This window comes from Ciconia boyciana, chromosome 1, assembly GCF_034638445.1.
Source record: "Ciconia boyciana chromosome 1, ASM3463844v1, whole genome shotgun sequence".
NCBI lineage: Eukaryota > Metazoa > Chordata > Aves > Ciconiiformes > Ciconiidae > Ciconia > Ciconia boyciana.
Window position 1 is genome coordinate 11,092,022 of NC_132934.1, and position 24,081 is coordinate 11,116,102.

Consider the following 24,081-nt stretch of genomic DNA (forward strand, 5'->3'; position numbering starts at 1 on the left):
CCCAGTTCCCTCAGCCGCTCCTCATCAGACTTGTGCTCTAGACCCTTCACCAGCTTTGTTGCCCTTCTCTGGACACGCTCCAGCCCCTCAATGTCTCTCTTGTAGTGGGGGGCCCAAAACTGAACACAGGATTCAAGGTGCGGCCTCACCAGTGCCGAGTACAGGGGCACGATCACTTCCCTACTCCTGCTGGCCACGCTATTTTTGATACAAGCCAGGATGCCATTGGCTTTCTTGGCCACCTGGGCACAATGCTGGCTCATATTCAGGCGGCTGTCAACCAACACTCCCAGGTCCTTCTCTGCTGGGCAGCTTTCCAGCCACAAATCAAGATAGCAACTTAGTTAAAGATTTGAGAATGGCAAGGTTCACCTGAGACTTACATCAGGGTTTCCTAAATCAAATCGCACACACACAGAGGTTAAATTAAATCATACACACTCAGACAGACAAGCAGACAGGCAAAGAGTTCTAGATCAAATTGTACACACACACACGATTAACATTTCCGTTTTCATGAGGGTCATGAATTACTCACTTTTATGTGCCTTTGTCACATTTGTCAATGGACGATCGTCGAACCTCACCAAATCAGGCCTTTGAATCCTCACGAAATTTACCCTGAGCGGTGTCCCAGTCCAGGGGGAGACACTGGGTCACAGCCCACTGCAATCCCAGAGAGCTCAAAGGGTCTCTCTTTGGATCGCTGTTTATAGGATTGTGAGACGATTGGCTTTGGTCAGTATTTTCCTTTCTGGCCACAATTTGTGCTGAGTCATTTTGGTATATAATTCAGGCAGCAGATGGTCCAGGTGTGGTCAAGGAGTGCCTGATCGTCCCAGCTCACTGCACTGGTGGCCAAGATAACAGCACAATGGGAGTGTTCCCAGAACATTCATGGCTTGTCATAAGACTGCAGAGTGGCCCGGGGGGGCTGCACCACCACAATACCCCATATGATCACCCCAAAAAGTAAAAATAAAAAAAGCATGAAATGAAGGTAGCCAGTAATCTTTGGGCTAGATGTGTGTTGTTAATACTCATCACTGTGTTATTAACTTCATAAATCATCTACCAGCGCTCTGCAGTTTTAATTCTCATCTCTAGAAATAGTGGCTAGGCCAGATTCTCTTGTGCTATCAGTGTTTCAAATTGCAATGTGGGCTAATAACACCTAACAGGTATGTGGTTTTTTAAATTAATAAGGCTTGCCTATGTTAGAACTAACTTTACCTCAGTTCTGATCCTCAAAACCCTAGTATTCAGGCATTGGTTTTCTGAGTCAGTGATTTCGTATTAAAAATAATTTGTTAAGATAAATAACTATTTACAGTTATGAATTAAACTAGATGTAGGCATATGGGTTTACATATTGATGCTGCAAAATCAAATTTTAGTATGAAATATTGAGAAAAATAGTCCCTTCTACTGTACTTCTTTACTTTCTTACTCCAGCATAACATTATTTATTGATAAACTAAAATTTTTACAATTACTATTTTTTAATGGAAGTTTACTTTCCATCTGCCAGCTGGAAGTAGGTATCTTAAGTCAAATTGGTCACTGTCAAAGTGGAAGGCAGTTTTAAGTGGGTCAAACAAGGTTTTGTCATAGGCTTGACTCTTTAATAATTCAATTGCAATTTAGGGTATGGAGATAGCACTCATATAGCATTTGCAGATCAATATGGCAAGCACAATTACTTTGGAAGGCAGAACTGCAATTCAGAGCAATGTTCCAAAATCAAATTCAGTAATGATACAGACACTACAGGTACAAAAAAAAACAAAACCAAACCTCAGAAATATAGCTGTTTAGGCAATAGCAGTACTGAAATGTTCAGATGTAGTAGCAAAAGTTCAGACTTAATATGACTTAAAAACATGAAGTGCTTGCAAGAAAGGCAGTGGTGTTCTTGGGAAATGCTGACAACTTGTGCATATGTAAGATATGTGTTGTAATTGTTCTGCCCTACTCAGTGGTTGGCGAGAATTCAGCTATAATAGTATATGCAGTTTAGGTCAGCACCACTTAAGACTTAGACAGACTGAAAAAATTCAAAGCTGAGCAAAAGAGAAAGTATAAAAGATTTAGACAACACATTGGTTGAAAGGCTGAAGGATCTGGCTGTGTTGATCTAGAAAGAAAACCAAAGCTGGACAAGATAACAGTCTTCCACTGTGTTAAACATTATTGTAAATAGGACAGCTGCTAACCACTCTTCACGTCCAGTGGAGGCAGGAAATGGATTATCTCAATTTGTGGTCTCGGATATTTAGTAGATATGAACAAAAACTGTATAACTGCAATAGGACAAATGCTTTAGAATCAATATATTTTAGTGAAACTGTGTTATATCTGAATATTGGGAATAACATAAAGGGATACATAGCCTACATGACTGATTTCCCTTACAAGCCAAGAATATCTTGAGCAGTATGAGTAATAGCATTATCTTTAAAAATTGAATTCTAAAATTAAATACAACTCCCTTTAGTATTCATGGCTCTTCTTACACATTATCATCCACATCATTGCTGTCAATTTGTATTGATACAGCATTCGTCACAGACTGCTCGAGTAAACTAACCATTCAGACCATATAGGGCTCTTTCTATAATCTGAATGACCTCAGTGATACAGTCTTCATTTAAAAGACAGGAAGCTGAGACAAAGAAAATAGGTCCATAATAAAATAGCCTAAATGCCACCTGTCTTGTTCCTTCTATCACTTAGCTGAAGTGTCATTTATTCTCCATTTTACTTTCCTCTCTTTACATTTCTCTTCAGAAGCCTAGAGGTCTAGCATCTTCCTTGACTGGCACAAGGACATAGGCTACGTAGTTAAGGTATGAAGGATTGGAAAGATCATGTTTAATGTTAGATATTGGTGGTGTAAAATCACACCTGACCCGGTCACTGTAGATTCCTGTTATAGTCTGCAGGCAGAAATATTCCAAGGGAACAACAGTTCATCTACTTGTTTTGTATTTGTACTTTACAATATGATTAATCCCACCCATTTCTCCATGGACTACAAAGAGATTCTAGATGACTGAGACTGCTTTTGGTCAGGTGAATCCCATGGTCTCTCAAAAAGCCTGTCTTCTGAGTCTTCTGTGTTCTTATTTCCTGTTTTTCTCTCATTAAAACCAGTGAATTATTTGTTTATGTACTAGTTTCCTTTTATCAATTCTGCACAGCAAAAGTTGTGATTCAGTAAAAGTTAGGATTATAAATTGTTTTCTAGGTGCCAAAGCTCAATTAAAAAAAAAAAAACAACCTAAAGTAATGTTCATTTAATTCTCTGAAATGTCATTTTTTTAAAAAAAAAAAGTCTTTGCAATAGTTTCTGGTTTCTCCCAGCATGCTTTTAGATGAATGGCTGCTGACAGATAGGCATCATAATGCAGACAAACCTCTTATTTACAGAACAAGGTTGGCTTCGTTGACACCAACTCAGACTTTCAGAAGCTATCCTGTTGACAGTTCTGAAATCTGACCTGGAGAGACCAAGATAGTTTTTCCTTTGTGCTTATCTTCTCAGTTCAGGTTCTCCAAATAATTTCCAGTTTTGTTACCAAGAAGGAGCTGAACACTGCTAAACGTTTTCAGAAACTCAAAAAAGTGATTTCCCTGCGGCAACATTCAGCTCAGGGAGTGGGATCCATAATGGTATGGTAAGTGCTTACAGCCTGTGCGTTTAGAATGAAGATATGAGACAGGAATTAACAGTAGCCAGTTTGCTCAGTGCTGTGATGCCTAAGTCAGCGATTTAGAGACTCCAAATACAGGGGTAAGTCTGAAACATTGTCACAGGATATGGCTTAGACATCTCTGTGAAACTTTGATGAAGAGCCTGAAATTTCTCTCTTCATGTTCCTCCCCTCTCTCCATATGAGACTACAGAGGAAGCCTGGCTCTCCTCCTCCAGAACTTCTTGCATTTTGTACAGACTGAATTTGGGTCTCGGTTCAATTTCTGTTCACATTCTCCATCTGTCCATATCTTCTCTCTAATCTCCTTGCTAAACATTACTACTGTTTCCCAGCCGGTCTCTCTCTGACACCTTCTCTCATCCAGTCTAAGTGGTTCCTATCAAAATACAGCTTGTATTATCTCACCTTACTCACTTTGCAAGCTGTTTGCTAATGACGAATCCAGCTCAAGCATCAAGTGTGCTGGTGCTCTTACACTGCCTGGCAAGCCTTTTCCCTGGCGTAGGATCGTAATAACAAACAGGCTAAATGAGCTAACCATTAGCTAAAAGTAAAGGCAGGCTTTGAAAATAACTAGAATGAAGGAAGGCCTGAAGGAGGATTGAATGCTGGGGATTTCCTCAGTGTGTGTGAGATGAGAAGCTTAATGGTCCTGGTTTCTCTAAATCTGGATAACTGCTTGATTTAGACAGTCAGCAATTGCCAGAGGTGAAAGGATAGTCAGGAAGGGTGATGGACAGGGTGAATCAAAATAAGAGTTATCCACCTAAAATTTAAGCCTAATATAGAGAAGATTAATTTGAGACTCATGGTTTTTTTCAATTGCTGTATAGCATTAATAAAACATAGTGACATAAACCTCAGGAAGTCATAAGGTAGCTTGGAAGTACTATTTACTTCATAAGCTTATGGAGCACATTTTCTGTAACCTCTTTCATAATTGTGTTTTTGCTGTGTATATATGATGTAAGAGGGTAACAGTGAAATAAAATTATGCTTCTTGTCTGAGTTAAAGTTGGAACCAATGACTGTCTTTTTCAGAAATTTTACTGTCTGGGTTAATTACTTACATCATATTGATACTCCTTTCATGATACCAAAGTTGTAATCCACAGCTGAAATATCTTCTAGGAAGAATGGAAAGGAATCAGTGAGTTTGTCCTTTGCTCATTTGATCAGTGATGTAGTAGTACAGAGAGTTTTATAGTAATGCCTCCAGATATTTCTTTAGGCAGTAAAAGTCATTCCTTTGACAGCAGTAGTGTAGGCTGCTCCAAGTCCTTATGTTCTTACAGCCTGTTTGAACGTTGCTTGTCTGAGAGAACCACAAGCCAGGCAGAGGAACTCATTCTTATCTCTTTTTTCCATTTCTTCATCATTTGGCCCAAGAGGTCACCAAAGAAAACAAAAAGTTTTGACAATGTTATAAAAGTAGCATTTTTATTTTATTTATATATCTATAAAAATATATGTAAAAAGGCAAATGGCTTTTCTGGAGGGTATTTTGCACACATGACTAATAGTATTTTTCATCTCAGCGACACTGCAGTTATGGAACACTCTTGCCTACATTGAAGCTTTTATTTAATAAAAATAAATACTGCAGCCCCTACTCTTTCACACCTTCCACAGCATCTTGGCAGTAAATCCATCAGGATGTTGGTGCCCATATTATGTTTTGCAAACATTAACTAGCTAAACTCCTCAGCCATCACAGTGACTGAGAAAAGGATCACCAACAAATTAGATTGGGAAGGCTATGTGGAGGCCATGTAGTCCCACCTCCATCTCAAAGCTGGGCTAATTTCAAAATTAGATCAGATGACTAGAGGGCTTGTCCAGTTGAATTTTTAAAATCTCCAAGGATGGAGATTTCACTGTCTCTCTGGGCATCCTGTTCTGGGACTTCACTGCTCTCATGGTGAAGAATGCTTAATTTCCCTTGTGCATCTTGTGCCTCTTGTCCTTCACTGTGCGTCTCTTAGAAGAGTCCGAGTCTTTCTTTTCAGTACTGCTGCATTTGAGAGTTGAAGACAGCAATTAGCTGTTTTTTCCAAGCTAAAGAAGCTCAGTTCCCTTAGCCTCTCTTCATAGAACAGCCACTTTTCTCAAGCCCTGTCCATCTTACTGGGCCTACATTGGACTCTTTAGCCAAGGTTTTTAATGCTTTGAGTGGATATAAAACAGGATGGGAAGAGTACAGGAACCTCTCCCATCTGAGTCCTGCTCTTCTAGTTAGCATTGTTGTTCTCATTAGCTCGAGTGCAGTGACATTCGAGCTGCTGTACTGCTTCACTTCAGAAGCAAATTATGCTCCCTCAAGCACTTCCTATGCAGGTTTATAAAGAAATACACAGTACAGTTCAGGAAACACAAGCCCATGCCTCCCATTAAACTCTCAAAACCAGTAATTAGGTTAGAGTAATTTGGGAAATTGATGGATTTTTTTTTGCCACTAAAACCTCCTCCCTTTTTTCTAGACTTTTTTTGATATCCTGAAATTCTGAGAAGTCATCCTTTCATAATAAAATCTAGGATCTCTTTATAGGCATGTAATGCATAAGTGATATATAAATTGTGAGATACTAACACCTCAATCTCTGTCATCATTATAGAGAGAAAATCTATTATAAATGTATTCTAGATTTTTAACTGATAGATTAGAAAATGCTTCTTTCATTCCCATGTTATGGATAACTAGGCTTGGAAATAAAGATCCCCAAAATCCAGTGACAGTATTCTGTAAAAAACCACAATTGAAGGATAAGTGATGGAGCACTGCCAAAACACTTCCAAGTTACAGCACCATCCCAAATTCAAGTTGGCACTCATTAATGTCTTTTTATTTTGGAAATTCTTTGAACATGATTTTTAGAATCTTAATGTTGGAATCTTTCCCTCAATTTTGGAAGATTTTTTTTTAAATATTTTTAAAGTAAATGTCTGTATTAAAATAGCTATAATTTTTTTGCAGAAGAGTGACTCTGGGACTAGAATGATTTTGACTCCTATTTCTACTTTGTTTTACAAATTCTTCAAAGATTCCTGAGGTGTATAACCCTTGGTCTTGAAGAAATACTAATGTTTTCCATTACTACTCAGTATTGATTGCTTATAGTATGTTTAAACAAATAATTTCATGTTCAGATGAAGATCTGTCTTTCAAATCCTGTTGAAATTGAAAAGTTTGTTTATAATCCATAAATATCATATCCAGGTAATGGGAACAATGCTTGTTAGAAGAGGTCATACATTTTATTAATTTAATTTTGTAATAATAAATATATCATAATATATCTGCCTTGATAATAGTTTTTTTCTGTCTTCTATAATTACCTGTTTGTATGCTTAATGTGGAAGGCTAAGTATAAGGTAGAAAATAAATTAAGAAAAAAATGATCACCTCATTTCTGCTTCTATTTCTTATTACTTCCCCAGTCATTTGCATCCATTTCACACTGGATATGCACATATTCCTATTTTGTTCAGCCTGTGTAACCTCTCCATCCAGTCTTCAAACTTTTGTTAGTCCTTCTTCTTCTCTCCATTCTTTCTTCCTGTCATTTATTAATTGTATTCTTTTCTTCTTCTTTTTATGTTTCTTCATGTCACTTCTCTTCTGTATTTTCACCATTGAGTCATTACTTTAAAGCATATTTGCTGGCTTCGTGAATCTTTTATCTCATTAATATTCACACCAGTTTCTGGCAGTGTTATTATGTCAGCCAAATTGCCACCTAAACCACCAAGAATAGGAATGTTATCAGAAAAGAGGCACAGAGAACTGCCATAAAATGGGTCAAGCTCAAAAAGAAACTTCAAGAGATGATACGTTGAAATTAAATGTGGGAAAAGGAGAAGAGGCATGGGTCCAGGAGAAGAGATACATGTCCAGCTCACGATAAAACTCAAGTAGTATTATGTAGAAAAATCTAAACTGGCTCTAAAGAAGTTATTTAAAGAACTAGAAGTTTTATATTAATGTCACGCTTCATGCAAGATAATGCACATTAGCAGTTCCTTAACAGTACTAGACTTACTCCCCCATTAATCTACATACTGGTTTCAGCAGCAAAATTGTGTCTGCTGCAGTTTACCAGCTTATTGTGGTGTACGGGCACAACCGAGGATGCAGAAAGAGAAATATGGAGTAGCAGGAGAGAGGGAAATACTTTAAACCATCATTGCTGCTGAACCCTTTGTGTTCTATTATGATGGCTTAAGTTCAGAGCTGAGTATTTCCACTGACTTTTAAAGCCATAGAGGCTTGTGCTTGTATCTCGGGGATTGTTGTAGAAGACATTAACTAGATAATGCATATAAAATTCTCTGAAGTTAATGCTACACTCTGTTAATTTGGTGAGATGTGGATCATGCCTTGAAGAAATTAGAATGAATTTTTTGCTCTGAACTGATTATTCCATTGTTTCCAATATGGGGAGGCTTTTTTGCACTTCCTTTAAAACGAAATTTATCAGTTCTCATTATTATAAAAAATGGAACTCCCAAATAGATGGAATGTGGGGAACAGGAAGGAAGGCTGTTCGTTTAAATGATTGAAACAGTTAGTGCCACTGGAAATGTTCAGTAGAAAATATCCTTTAAATCTGAATTTTATATTGGAGAAGTTCGAGTTTGCACAGGAAAAAAGAATGGAGTTTTGTATAGTAGGAAAAAAAAAGTGATAGTTTGCCAGCTGCCTTTGGACAAAAAGTGAAAATGAGGTCCTGGCAGCTGGCAAGCTGAAAAAATAGACAGTGATTCTCCTCAAACACATTTCTTCCAATCCATATTTAAAAAAAAAACAAAACAAAAAACAAAACACCAAACAGACATGCATTGTTTTTTCTGTTACTTCTGATCCTACTGGAAATATTTTTTTAAAAACAAAAAATGTTTTTATTAATGGAGAAGAATTTCCAATTGTCTGAGTTGTTCTGGTAGTATTGACAATACAGTCAATAAAGTAAATGGTGGGAAGTGACAGACGATTATAATCAGTTCCAATTGCTTCAAAGACCAGAAGAGGTTCAATATATAGAATAGCTCTGAATGTGTGTATCGAACTGGAGATATTAATAGAATAGCTGAGACTGTAGAAGTCACATCAGATTTGTGATTCTGTTTTTATCAGTCTCTAGTAACTTATTTTGACGTGTATCTTACCCATATTGATACATTATGTTAGACAGACACTGGAATGAGCAATAAATTAAGAAACAAGGAGGAACAAGAAAGGTCTGCTCACAAAGGATAGAAATTTGAAATAAAGTATGTTTTAACTTCATTATACTAAACATCTGGTAATTACGTAATGGGGAGAAGCATACCAGTGTATTTCTGATCCTCTAGCTGAAAATCATTGTCATAACTTGTGAGTTTTCTGCTGAAAGGTATAGTATTACTAATAATTTACTATTAAACTCCAAAACTTTTTTAAAGAAATGTGTTGGAAATATTTTTTTCTGCAGTTCAGAATATTCGGAGTTTGAACGTAGTTTGGAAATTTAGTGGAGAACTGAAAAAGAAAAAATTGAAATCAATGTTTTATAGTTTCTCCTGAGGGGTCATACAGAAAGAATAGACTGAAGAACAAGTTGAAGGTTTTCAGGTATTTGGTTTTTTTCACATGCAGTTCAGCAATTGGAACGTAGTTTTGCAAGAATAGCATCTGGTCACAATTTCAGATCAAGGTCTGTCTAATTCAGCCTTTTCTCCATGACAGTGACCAATTCATATATTTTCAGAAAAGGATGAGACAGTCAGCTTCTGAGGTTAGGTGCCATCCTCTGTAATAGAACTTGGCTTACCCCTGTAAAGCTAACACAATATTTCTTTTAAATTTTTACTTAATGCTAACTATTAAATGCAACACATTTTCTTTATACATAAAAATATTCTTTTTCTTTATCTGAAGACAGAATAGAAAGTATACATATTTATTATATCTTAGAAAATATTCAGTGCTTTAAGGAAAGTGGTGGGACAGAATAGTGTTTTTTTCTGAACCTATTCTTCCACTTCATATAGGAAGACTGCAGCAGACATTTTCTCATATGCTATGTTTCTAAAGTGTCAAGCACAGTGGTTTCCGAAGAACTAGATGGGTTCCAAATCACTTGGATCACTGGGTGCTTACCCTTCCTGGGGTGAGCTAGAGAATTATGCAAAAAACCCCACGTACTTTTTACATATAAACACATGATTTTTCACAAGACATAAGAGTATATTCCTCATGTATATGACCCATATATATAAAGTGGTGCAGTGCTTTTCCAGTGTCCTTTCAGAACTGCTCCATAGGAAGACTATGTGCTGTTGGGGCTTCATGACGTGAGCGTAGGTGTTAAGGAAATTTCTCTTCAATGGAACAGGTTGATCTTATGCTCTGACCCAGATCTATGCTTATGTAAGAAAGTAATGGCATCACCTTTTCTCTCCTCTGCAGTGTCTTCTTTTTAAGTCTTACAAAGATCTTAAGGTTTTCTTTTTGGAGGAGACCCTTGTGCCAGTGGATTCCTCCTGACTTGGTTCTGAGTTTTAATTGTTCTAAAATTTGAAAAAAACATTGTTCTTCTTATGTTACTTTGAGCTAAAATATATTGGATATGTATTCCATTTTCTAATTTGTCATTGTACATGTCTGCAATTATTATTATATTACAGCATTGTAGTTATATTTCATGAATATATAATTTGTAAAATGCTATAAGAAAGAATCAATACTGTGGCGGCAAAGCAGTGTAGATTAAAAATTATGACTACGGTCAAAGTCATTTAGTGTTTTCCAGAAAGAGACCAGAACAGAAAAAGAAAAATGTTTCATCATGACTTCAGTACTTAGTGTTTGTCTGTAAATTGATGTTCAAACATGATAAGGAATTACGCACTAATACACAGACAGATAATGTGTGCTGAGGTAAATGGCATCAATGATTTGTCAGTCAAGATAATCTTCATCACTATTCAGCCAGCCTGGCTCCTGTCTGCTACATGTACAGCAACGTACTAGAATGATTACTGTGCATTCAGATACCAGAAGAGACATCTGAGAATTAAAGGATTTTATGTTCCCTGCTGAAATACAAACAGCTGGTTCTGTTAGTATTACAAGTTCTGTAATATTTATAGAAAGGTTCTTTACTTTTGTTTATGGACTTATCAAAGATCTATGAACATAAATACTGTCATCTGAAAATGAAGTAAAAAGCATTTAGGTTCCTGCCTTGATGACCTAGAAATTAAATAACAGGAACCTTCATCTTGGGAGACGACTTGATGATCTCTATCCTGGTCTGTGCAAGGCTCTAAAATCAGTGCATGATTGATGCTAAACAATAACCTTTTGTCAGTCTTAACTCAGAGGCAAATAAATTAATGGCTAACAAGCCTGAGCTCCTTCAAGCATTAACTTTGATGCAGGATCAAAATATTTCAGCTAAACAATGTTGCTTTCATTTCCTTAAATAAATAGCAAATGTAATCATAATTTGCAAAATATGAAATAAAATAATTCTATTAAATTTTTCATTTAGATCTAAGTGCTCTAAAAAGCTAATAATCTTAGGACTGGCACAAAACCAGATTTTTATTGAAATAAGAAAAATTGAAACAAAAGCTCTGCACCCATAGATTTTATATAGGTGAACTGATGACCAAAACTATTCTTCTCCATCAGACACTGGATAACATCCAGGTATTTAGTGTTTCAGGCAGGCATTCCTCACCTCTACAGTACTATTAAACATACCATTATGGCCCGTTACTGAATGGTGACTTTCGGAAATCAGCCGCTTAAAGTCTGTGGTTCTTGTCTCTCTGTCCTTTGCCTTGCTGTTTTCGAAAAGCCAAGGCCTCTTTGCAGGGTGGTTCTTACCCTGGGGGTATTGGGGTGCATCCCCATATGCATAGGAATTTTATAAACCTAGCTAAAATTCTTTCTTAATTGTGACATGCAGTGGTAGCATTGTGCAATGAAGGTTTAGAAGAACCCTTCTCATGCTCAGCCATTTTTCCTGTTTTCCAACTAAATATTAACTAGTAAGTGTTCTTGTCTTGTTTATCCTGATACTATAAAGCCTTCACTGTTCTTGTTTTGTGCAATACTGTTTTCTTAAACCTTTGTTGTGTTGGAGATGTGTATTACAACATTTTCTTCTGACATTCTCACCAGCTAAAAATCATTGGTCATTTCTGCCTTTTTCAGTCTTTAGGGAGCACGTCTTTCACAAATCATACTTGCACCCAGCAGTTCTGCTTTCAACCCATAAATGCTGCCATTTCTTGTATGTAAGAAGATATATCCATATACTGTGCCTTAGGCTGCTGTAGGCCACAGTGAACATCAGGCTATTTGAGACTTCAGAGCAATCATTTGACTTTCCATGAATACATCTGGACCCAAACAACATTGAATGACATGCCTGTAAAGCCTGATATTTTATGAAGTTAAAATGTAATTAGTATATTCAGTAGCCATTCAGTTTGGATGGTCTGGACTAATTTTTCAGCCCTTACTCTTCCACTGGTCTAGAATGTGCATTTGAGTGATTATGTACATTTCAGGGTTTCATTCATTTTATTTTCTTTATAAACTCTGGTTTACTCTGTAAGATCAACTTCAGGCTCATTAGCATCACTAGAAATTTTAAAACAATGAGAACAACACATAAAAACACAGAGAGGAGAACCAACCCAAATGTGTATTTGTCTTGTAAACATCTTTTATTGTCAATTTCCAGTGTTTCTATAGTAAAACTCACTGTGCACTGCATGTTTAGGGTAATTGGTATAGTCCACATGCACATAATCAAATAGAGCTACTTTTTATTTAGATTTATTTTGACCTATGGCAGTGGTGGACAAAGAATGGTTTGGAACAAGAATAACAGGGGCTCTGAAAATGAGGGGAACAAAAGAACCTTTTTCATTTTGTATCTGCAGTGAAAGTAAATCCTAGGTTCCAAGTCAACCGTAAGAATTTTCATTTTTGTGTGGTGTCTTGAAACATTTGATGTTTCAAGCAGTTTATTTAAGTTCTGTTTCTCCTTTTTTTTGATACAAATGTAGGTTTAGAAACTGCAAATGGCACATCTTTCACATTAACTTCTGTTTTTCTGCTGCCTTTTCTTTATTTTTAACTTCATTAGTGTTTAAAAGTAAGCTTGCCAAATTTCTATCTTCCTGTCCTGCTTGTCACAGTAAGCAGAAATGGGAAGAGGAAGGTCATGATTCTAAAATAGTATAATTGCTATTAAAATAGTAGGAAGAAAATTCATTAAAGGTTACTGCTTTCTTCTTCCCCAACGCTACACAGTTTGATTAAATATCACATTGCCTGCAAAGCTGTCATCTGATTGAATTTATCCAGGAATGGAACTCTTCCTCTTCTGAAAATGAATCTAGATTTCAGTGTTAGTCATATAAACCATATTTAACAATAGCTAAAACAATCAGGTATAAAAATTATATCCATTTATACTTAAAGATGGAAGTTGTTCTAGAAATCAGGACTTTCTCCCAGTTTTATTCACAGTTATGCTAATCAAGACTGAGTTGAGTGCCTTGACTGGATTGCTTTGGTGAAGAGCTGATGCTGATGCCCAGTCTGATTTTAAATACTCTCAAATGATGAGACATTTGCCACTTCTCTTTTCCAGCTCCATGGATTAAATCTGGTGTAATATAAACAGACTGTAGAATACATATACAAGAAAAATAGAAAAAAAGTAAACTTTGAAAAAATGGTTTCATGCCTTTTAAAAGATTTTTTTGTTTGTTTGGAAAAAAGGAGGTATAAATTTAAACAGATACCATAGTGAAAGCTGTTTTTCTTCCGTGAGAAGATGTTCTGTTTTGTATCAGTATAGCAAATTTCTGTACACATTTATTCACGTATTAAAGCCTTCTTTGAAAAGTTGGCTTTTTGAAGGTTTGGGGTGGGGTGGGAGGAGGAGTTAATTTGGTTTTGTTTAACTCGTGTCACTTGGAAATGGGTTTATATCAAACTGGAAATGCCATTCTTATATGAGAATAAGAATAGGAATATGGGGTTTTGTGTGGTCTGGCTAGTACACTTTCTCACTGTAGAAAAAGTGTAATGGAAAATCTGGACATACTGTGAGTGGTTTTCACACTTCGTAAGTTTAGCCATCTGTGGCAGACGATCTATTCTGTGTGTTTGTTGTCAGGTTCAGTTACATTTCGTTAAAAAAGGAGAGGATTGGGTTGGCTGGAAGCTTCGGGGGGAGGGGGGAGAGAGAGAGATTGCTCCTACCCTGGGAGCAACTGAGCATATTTTCGTGGGAGTTCTCATACTTCAGAAAAAAGAGGGGTGGAGGGAGAGGGGAAACAAAAAAGTTTCAAGCAAAAGTTCAGGGAGATACTGAGAAACTGCAGAGAAGAAAGGGGAATGGACTCACAACCCGAGCTGATGAAGAAAGCAACTTGTCCAGCTGAGGCAGAGGAGATTACGCAGAATTTGCTGCAGACCAGAAAGCTGGGGAGTTGTTGGAATGGAGTGAAGCCTGGAAACTGGGCGTCAGCAATTGAAAAGGGTTTCACAAACCTCCTTTTGTTTCTATTCTGCCTTTTGTTTCTATTCTATTCTAATAGTGTGTAATGCTGGGATTTTGACAACTGTGTAACCACCATGAAGGACTATTGGTCCTTACAGAACTTGAAAAGTCTTACAGAGCTATACATGGTACCAAAGCAGAGTAAGAAGTATGTTTTTCTACAATAGAATGTGTTGCATTGGTAAATTTTAAGGCATTTTTGGAAAGAGGGGGAAGGAAATTTGATGCAGGCTGTTCTGCAGGTGCACAGCAGTATGGACGAAGTCAGGGCTGAGCAGAAAAGACAAAGAGAAGGTTTACCTGTGATGCTTATATAAAGGCCTGAATTAAGCAGTTAGGCACTTGGTGAGTTTGTCTAATCCGTGCCTTACAGCAGGACTTACATGGCCGTTGTTCCCCAGCATGAACCACATTTTAGAGAAAGTGATTAATCAGGGCTCTGCTCACTCTGCCACCTTTAATCTTAGACCAGGGAAGCAAAGCATCATGAGCACAGAATAAAATAAATACTGCCTGAACAATCAAACTGAGCCAAACCCGGAGCCTTTGGTTGCTGAGGAGAGGTGTCTTTTCTGAAGAATTGCAGAGGTGGCAAGATTTCTGCATGGAGAAAAGGATTAAAACTCTGCTACAAAGCAGATCCTGCATGAGGACCCAAAAGCAGGAATACAAACTGCTGCAGTTGCTAGGAATGGGACTGACCTCCTCTGTCTTGAGACATTTACAGGTGGCATCTGTGTTACATGCGGCTGTTTCTACAGTCAATAAGAGAAACAGGTGTGATTATGGAGTGAGCTGAAGAAAAATTGCACTTTCTTTCACTTCAGTAGTCTGGAGGACTAGCTCAGATTAGCCTGTACATTATGTCTGCTCTTGGGCAGATGAATCCTCACTCTTGCGAATAAACAAGGGCTGTGGCGCAGCATGTGGAGTCTCGTCCGCTATCATCCTTTGGAGGAAGTCAGTAGTGAAGGAGAGGCAGAAAAAGCCAAGATTTTCTCACACCTTTTTTGTTTGTTTGTTTTTCTCCTGTAAAACAAGATTAATATTTCCTTTCTTTCAGAGATAGAGGGGGTTTTGATGTGGGGTTTTTTTTTAATTGTAGCTGAAAGTTTGCAAAGTAGTCTGATATCAGTTGAAAACAGATGGTGTTAATTCAGCATATGCATATCCTACTGATAAGTATAAACTGTTCTGAATTTTTCTCACCAGTATTTTCTGGCCAGGATTCTCAGTTAGATTGCAAAGGAAGAGAATTTAAAGTATGTTCTTGTTGACTGGGAAAAGACTCTTTATAATCCAGTAAAATTTTCCATAGATGAGATCTGAGTTTCCAATAAAATTTATTATTCTGACTGAGGGGAATGACATATAATGATTTGTGTGTTACATGATGAGAAACAGTGTGTTATTAATTACTATGAGTGAATGAGCCCATGCTAAGGATGTTGCATTATGTGTGAAAATATTTATTCCAAGGACTTCATCATTCCAAGATGAAGGTGACTGATGTCTTTTTCTACTGCCACAAATAGCTTCATGATCAACTAATCCCAAAGCTAACAATTAATTCCTTGGTACAATATCCTCTAATATAACTGTTTCGAATTACCAATGGCAGAATCACATCACCTCTGTATCAGAACATATTATTGAGGTACAGTTCTGTGTCATTAGTTAGTTAAATAAAAACCAGGCTGTGCTGGAGACCAGGCGCATCATGTGCAAACAATATTTGTATCTTAACCTAGCACAGGCATCGAATGGTCCATCCACTTCATAGAACTGTTGATAACTTTCTGCAGGTTAGGCTAAGAAGTTCTGAGTATCTACAGTTCTGTATTTACGTAAAATGCCTCTTAGACTGTCAGTGAAACAATGGGGGGAAAAAAGCAGTGGTGATTGATTAAGAAACACTAATTATGTTATAGTTTAGTATACTATGTTAGAGTATAGTACATAGTCACCATGAATCAACAGACTTTGTCTTAATCTTGTTAAGCACCTACCTCATAGCAATTCTAGCTTTGCCATTAGTGTTTCTCCAGATAGTGAATCTTTCTTTTGTCCAACTTGCTGTTATGCAATACATAGAATTCCATATACCTTATCCTCTGTTTTGTCATTTATTTCATAATCTTTTGGGTTGTCAAAGCAGAATATGCTTCAGAAACCTCCTCTTCAGAAACTTTCATGAGTCATGAGGGGAGATAGCATCTAGATAAATCCATTCATTTGGATCCTTTTTTCTTTTAAACAAAAATTGGACTATCTTCTTAAAATTCACAAGTAATTTACAAATGAGGAAAGATTTTCATTCACAGACAAAAGCATTTATCTGAATTCTTTATCAGATTCAGGCTTCAGTCCTAGACCATATATAGTACTATAGCACTCAGAGTACTAACTGGAGTTGGTACTAAAAACACAGTATTGTAGCAGTGGGAGAATAGTATTTTCTTTCTGTGAAGTCCCTTGATAGTTTTTAATAAGCTGATATATAAATAAAATACTTAAGAATATTTAACATATTTTAGTACAAAGCATATAAAGACAGACATTTAGTAAGCCTCAGTAGGTATTGCCTGCATAGCAGCTATATATTTCCTGAAATGTTTTCAAGCCTTTTATAGCAAAGTATGAAATCTGTATTTGTCATTCAGAGAAGAAATTCTGACTATGTTCTTCTGTTTTGAGGACAGGGTTTTTTCTTTCTCCTCTTCTTTCCCCCTTCCCCTTCCTTTTCCCTATTTTCCCTTTTTTTCTTTTTTAGAGATTGATTAGTGGGAAGAATATTGAGCGCATTTGGTACAGATATTTCAATGCAGAAGCAGCGCTCAACTCTGACAATTTGACTCTTTCTGTTAGCTTGACAGATGCCCATTGTCTGAATCAATCTGCCAGGGATTTTTCCCCATTGTAAAGTAAAACTGAGATACATGTAATTCTATATATATTTAATATAATTGGACTGTAAATCTCTTATATAAGCTTGTATCTGAGAACACTTTGCAAAGATAAGTAATATGATTACAAAGATAAATAGCAAAGAATAGCAGAGGCAAAAAAAAAATTAAGAAGAAAGAAGAAAATAAGTGTTTTCAGGTGAGGTTTGAAGATAATGTTACTGTATGAGGTAGCCAGAAATGTTTCCCTTTTGTATAAGGCTTAAGCTATGGAAGAAAAAAAATTACAAACAGTATTGAATTGTACTAAGGGGAATGGGTAAAGAGACGACTGTGTCTTCAGTGAGTAGAAAAAGCAAACAGTATAGATATTGTTTGTAGATATAAGCTTAGGAAATGAAAACATAAGCTTGTGAATAATGTGTATGTTGTCTAAAATCAGTTAAATGCACACATACGGAGTATAGTTGCAGTTACAATATTTAAAGTCAGTTTCAAAACACTGGATTTCATTCTTCTCACAAACTGATTTTCCACTGATGGATTTCTGCCGATTTAAACTGCTATTCCTCATTTTTACCAGTATAAATTGAGGGAGTTGCCCCATTGCCCTTATAAGCAAAAGTTGTCAGTCCTGTTCCAAATGAATCACAAATCGGTTAATCTGTGTAAAACTACTGCTTCTATGCAAACGACTGAGAACAACTATTATGCCTACTCACATAAAGTAGATGAAATGTAGGTTCAGATCCCCTTGAAAATCACTGTGTAAGGGCCACATCTGTCTGTAGTTTGAATATCAAATTTCCATTTAATTTCTCCTTTCTCCCCCCCAAGATCAAAAGAAACATATGGCCTTTTATGTGTTTAAATGAGGAAAGAAGTTGATATCTCATGTCATGTTGGCTGTTAGGAAGTGCACTGTGCTGTTCCCGTTGCATGCATTTGAAGTGAAAATGGCAATTTCAAACAATTTCACAGAGAAAATGAAAGGAGCAAGAGGATGGAAAATACAGAAGTGCTCATCTGAGGAAAGAATGACTCTCTGACTGACACAAATGAAAGCAAAAAAACCTCTAAAAATGCTTATTGTTTTGGAATAGACTATTTCTAAAAATTTTATATTGGTTTTAACAGAAGAGAAATTTATCTTTACAGAGCCTCCAAAGGAGTGGGGAAAAAAAAAAAAAATAGAGAAAATCAGACTGACTGGCATCTAAGTGCTGCTGTGTAGTGATTTAGAAACTAGTTTTCTGCCTGACTGCTCGGTCCCCAGAGCAAAATACTTGCAGAAAAGAAAAAGACAAAAGTTGCATTAAAGGAAAGCTCTAGTATATTACTCATGAAGCAGGGTATTTCCCTCCCATACACAAGGCCAAATTCAGCTCATCAAATTCATCTTCCACTCCCCTTGCCAGCAATGGCACACGAGGCAAGGCAGTACAGGTTGGCTGATAGGGTTTTACTGATGGTTAGAATTTGTTTAGGGCATGTATTACTCCATTCTCGCCACTGCTGATGAGACTAGCTTTTATAAACAGATATTTTAATATATTTTCCTTACCATGCACAATTCATCTGCTTCCCTTTACCTGTTGGCCTCAGAGGTCGGTTCCCACACTATGTGGTTCTTCATGCCATAAAAGTCACCCTGTGTCAGCCTTAGCCAGTGGAGAGAAGTTTCTCAATATTCTTGCTCTAATGTTTGTTACCAAGGGTTAACAAAGCTGGTCCCCTCTAGTCAGTGGTTACCACATAATAGATATTAAGTCCAGAAGGGTCCACAAAAACTTACACAATAAACTTATTTTCTTTGCACAGGACAAGCTACAAAAATTGTCCAGTATCTCTATCTGCATCCTACAAGAAGACGCAGTTAAGAATTCCATACTTTCAATGAAGTAATCTAATATTAATGTATTATGTTAGTATCTTTTGGAATTAGATTTCATTTACAAGCAATTTTAAAGATACTGTTAAATTACCGAGAGGTTCTTAATGAATCATAACTGATTTTCATAGATTCTTTGAAGTAAATTGAATGTTTAAAATAACGAATTGCCAAAATTTCTAACTGTTCTTACTGATGCATTTCTAACAATGAAGAGCACATACTGTCATACTGACTAACACATACCAACCCTTTATAAGTAGAATGGCTTCTTTACAATTGCAATTTTTACTGTGCATTTTGGGGGTTTGGAGGGGTTGCATTTGGGGAGTTTTTTGATACATGAAGAATCCCAGATGCGAGAGCTGGAACACAGAGAGCTACAGCACAGGCTTCACCTTCCACCCCATCACTGCCTCAGTAACCTGCATTGGTCCCCACCTAAAGTGACCTCTTTTCTGAATGGGAGAGTAATTTCTGTCCCTCTGCTTGACATCTTTTCTAGATGCAAATGATTTATTCCCAGTAATTTCATTTAACACATTAGCGTGCATCTCTCAAACTGATGCTAGTCATGAGTTTGCTGAGCAAGCTTATTGACTGCATAGTACTTATTTGAAAACAAAAAATATTATTTGCATTGTTTTTCTGGTAATCAGGGTACAGCCAACTTTCTGCTGACATTTCAAGTCATATTGCAAGTCAACATGAGATGCTTCCCTTACCCTGCAGAGGGTACTGTTTTGTTCCTCTAGAGTGTAGAACAGGCTTTCCACCATGCTGTTACATCTTCAGAGGCTTGTGGCAGAGGAGTGGCTTCAGCTATGACTCACTTTACCTTTGCTTTGTCATAGCATCACAGACTGTAGGTAGTCTAACATCACTGTGTTAATTACATAGACAATCTAGTGTTGGCAAACTCTAATAAGGATGCTGTCATTACAGTTGCAATTGGTTTGTGCAATATGTATAGATATTGTATAGATTCTTTGCAGGATTTGTCCCTACTTATACCAAAAAATATATATTAATATGGGTCTATTTTGTCAGCTCTAAAGAGGACAGAAGAAGAAATTTGTTTGTGTTGTGATCACATAAAATGTTAAAAGAATAATGAATAATGAGGGTTACATATTCGCTACTAAAATCCAACAGATGCAAGAGTTATATGAGTTGTATGCCCAAGTGTGATAGCTGAGTTCTTTGAGCAAATAAAGCTAATACCCAAGCATGTCTAGATGAATAGAGAGAGAGGAGGATGCAAGAACAGCACAATATCATATTCAAACAAATTCAGCTGAGGGGGAGAAAGATTGAGTAACTAGACTCAAACCACTGTTTAGAGGCAGAAATTCATCACAGATGTCCTAAGCCATTCAGTCCCCCAGAGTAACTATCTCTTTAAAACAGATAAAATGCAGTGGAACGTATGAATATTTCCTAGTGCTTGACTGATTCTTGTAGTGGGTTGGAGTCTTGCTGGCCTCGTCAGCAATGCCATCAAATTGGAGGAGACAAAAATAGGTAGAAAGAAGTATTTTCACAAAGATTCATAAGAAATAGGATGATCATCTCAAAGGAATTGTTCCAAAGTCACCACACAATTTAACAGAGTTCACAAGCCTTTGTTCAGATGACCTCTAAAAATTAAAACTCAGGAGATAATGCACATCAAGACTAATGTGTATTGGCAAGGGAGAAGAGGAAGGTTTTGCTAAATCTATTTGCACGCAACCTTCAGCTCAGTGTTTTGAGTTCCTCACTGTGATGTTATCTTGTCATTGAACTGCAAGACTTAACTGCATTCTTTTCCTATCTTTATTATCAAAACATTGTTAAGCTTAAAAATTGGTGGGGGAGGGGGAAGGTTGTTTCTTCCTCAGTTCTTTAATCTGTAGTATTGGGGGGAACATATCTGTAGCTTTATCTCAAGCACAAGCTTTGGGCTTATTTTAGCAAGGTCACCTTTGCCTCAGAAGCAGATCTGATTACCATTATGTCCATCCTGAAGGGATGTCCCAGAGTACTGTGAAATTCTCTCCATGTACAAGGGTCAGCAATAAAGTAATAAAATTTATAAGGTTGTCATGGTGAAACAGGAAGCAGAATAATTTACTTCTAGTTTTTGAGATTTACAGTCAGCATTTAGTGATCATTTGCTAAACACAGAATGATTTTTAAAAATTGGTGAGGGTGATAGTAGATAGCTAGAAGTAAATGGGTTAGATGATGTAGATGGAAAATGTGTTAAAATATGATAAAAAACTTCAGGGCTTATTCAGTCAGAGAGATTGCTAAAGTCGCCTGTCTGACATCTAATCTAACCTCTAACCAGTAATTGTAAGGCCTAAGAATGCCTGCCTGTATTTGACAGGGTTTTTTATTTGGCTTCAGAGTAGTCTCCTGAAAGTTTCTGCCCCATCTTTCCTTTGGATACTTTAAACCTAAAATGAGCATAACATTATAAATGTGTTACAGGAACAAAAAATACAGGGATAGGGCTAGACAGCACAATTACTCCTTTCCACTCCCAATTATTTGTGATAAAGAGATTAGAATTTGGTGAAGATCAGCCCTAGCTTGTCTTTTTTCCTTGCTAGTTAACAAATTCAAAGGAAATGCAAAAACTAAATTTAACAACTACTCTAAAGTTATCTGCCAAAATACTGCAGTTGAACTTCCCTTAAATCTATTAACACAGTTCCCAGGTAGCATGCTAACATAACTGATGATGAGAATATCCAGGAAGAAGAAAAAAACCCACACATTTTATCACAGTACTACAATATCATATTTATTTTTTCTTATCCCAATGTAAATATCAAGTAAAAATAATTAAGACTTGCCTTTTGTGAGAATAGCAGGTAAGAACTAGAGATTATCAGTACTTTTTCAGAAGCAAGTGGTACATCTTCCTGTAGTATCTATTAGTCTGAGCTTCTGTATATACAGACAAAGATATCAAAGCATGATATGGGGTTTTTTTATAAAATGCATTATAAGCTGACATTGGGATGTATTCACCAGCAACTTAACTGTCATCTGAAAACAATAATTCCATAAAGTATTATAGACCTTTTAATGAGTGTGTTATTAATAGCTCTTCCCCAATACCAGTGGCCATCTGTGACTGTTTCACCATCTGTGATTCCTATTTCAGTTTGGGAGGGGAAAATAACAGTGGTATTGGATTGAATTTACAATATAAACTAATAGCCAACTAGACCTACTGTAGATGATTAATTTCTCTTTGATTGTAAGTACACACTGAGCAAGAGAAAATTAGTTTCTTTGATTTGTTGGCACAACATGAGTTTGGGAAACGGCCACAGGAAGCAGAAAACAAAATTAAATTGCATTTATTGAAATCTGAAACATGCAAAAGTTGATGGAATTTAGATTAAGAAGACGAAGAGAGCTTAAATGGCACTTGAAAAGGTAGTGAATGTTTCTTTAAAGATCCATGACAAATGATGTGTTGATTAATGTGATTTGCTAAGGTTAGGTAACAGGGGAGCCACAAAAGAGGGTTTTCAACACTTTTTAAAAACTTATACAATTTGTTGATGAGATATTAGAATAAACAGAGAAAACAGTGATTTTTAAACTCCTGATTAAAATTAATCTTGTTGACTTCTTATCTGAGTGAAGTAGCATTTATTTCAGAAGAAATTCCATTTTTAATTAATAACAGTTAATGGTTGCTAAAGTGCTGTGCTTGCCTGCAGAGGCAGAAGAGTCAAGTTGGTTAATATTCTTTTTAATTCCCTTATTAAACTGTGCTAAAGTGTTTCCATATTTTGCTATTAACATGGCTGCACTCTGTAATGGCTGAGGTGATTATTTTTAGTGTATGTGTATAGACCAATCCCTCTTCCTTTACTAAGGCAAAATTCATAAGAAGCTATTGGGGAGATAGGATACAATTTCAAAATCATTCAAGTCCCACTTCTTAATGTATCTACATTTTGTGGGAGCCTAAATTTACTTCAAAACTAAAAAGAACCTTTCAAAAACCCTCGTAATTTAGGGTGCAATTTAGATTGCATCTAACCAGTTGCGTTGCCTGCTTTCCTAGTTGATGAAGAGAGATAGGCACCTCCAAAAAATGACTCATCAGCCTAAGGTAGATACTTCTCCTAGATCAGGGTGAATCACCCTTCTGCCATTAACTGTGGGGAAGTCTGGACATCTGGACTGAACTAGGTTCCTATATTTTTATACTGCTTAACTTTTTTGAAGTTTTAAACTGTAGCTTTGGAACTGGAACAAATTTCATTTAAGAAAGTCCTCAATGAACTGAAGAAAGCTCACACCACTTTTGTAAAGCACAAGAATCTTCCATGAAAATATATATGTAACAGCAGAGGTGAGGCAAAAAGGACAAAGTGGACTAAGAACTACCTGATGTAACAAGTGTGTTGGCACCAGAAAGTCCTGCTTTGGTGTCTGGATTTCAGTACAAATTATAGCTGCTCAGCATGCACTCAGTGTCTGGCTCAGAGACTTCTATTTGATTGTATGGATTATACATATATTTATATATTAATGTGTATATATGTACATTTATAGTTATACATATTTGTTTCCATTAAATGTTATATAAAAGGAAGGTGTGTATATCTATATATATTCCCCTCCCACACACACATGCATTGTATATTTTTATAAGCATACGGAGATAAAAAAAACACTTTTAAATTACAGTCAATTCAATTTAAAGAATATAAAGTAGATTTTTCAATCCTAGGCTAAACGAAGTCCTAGTGAGTGTCACCCTTATTTTGCATTAGATTGCTTATTTTCCTGACCTTTAGCAGACTGCCAGCATCTTTTCATGCCATTTTCTGCTGCTTATTCACAGATACCACAAGCCTTCTCTCCGTTAGAGAAAGTATGTGGTTAAGATATAAAGCCATACCAAGAAAAAAATTTAAACAGCTCATGATTAATTTGTGATCAAGTCTCCAGAATAGTGATTCAGTCTT

General features: G+C 36.5%; 1 protein-coding gene across 1 annotated transcript in view; it reads left to right on the forward strand.

The window, feature by feature from the left end:
* The window catches only part of PCLO (piccolo presynaptic cytomatrix protein), a 384,762-nt gene that overhangs the window by 201,485 nt on the left and 159,196 nt on the right, over nucleotides 1-24,081 (forward strand). The window lies entirely within an intron of this gene.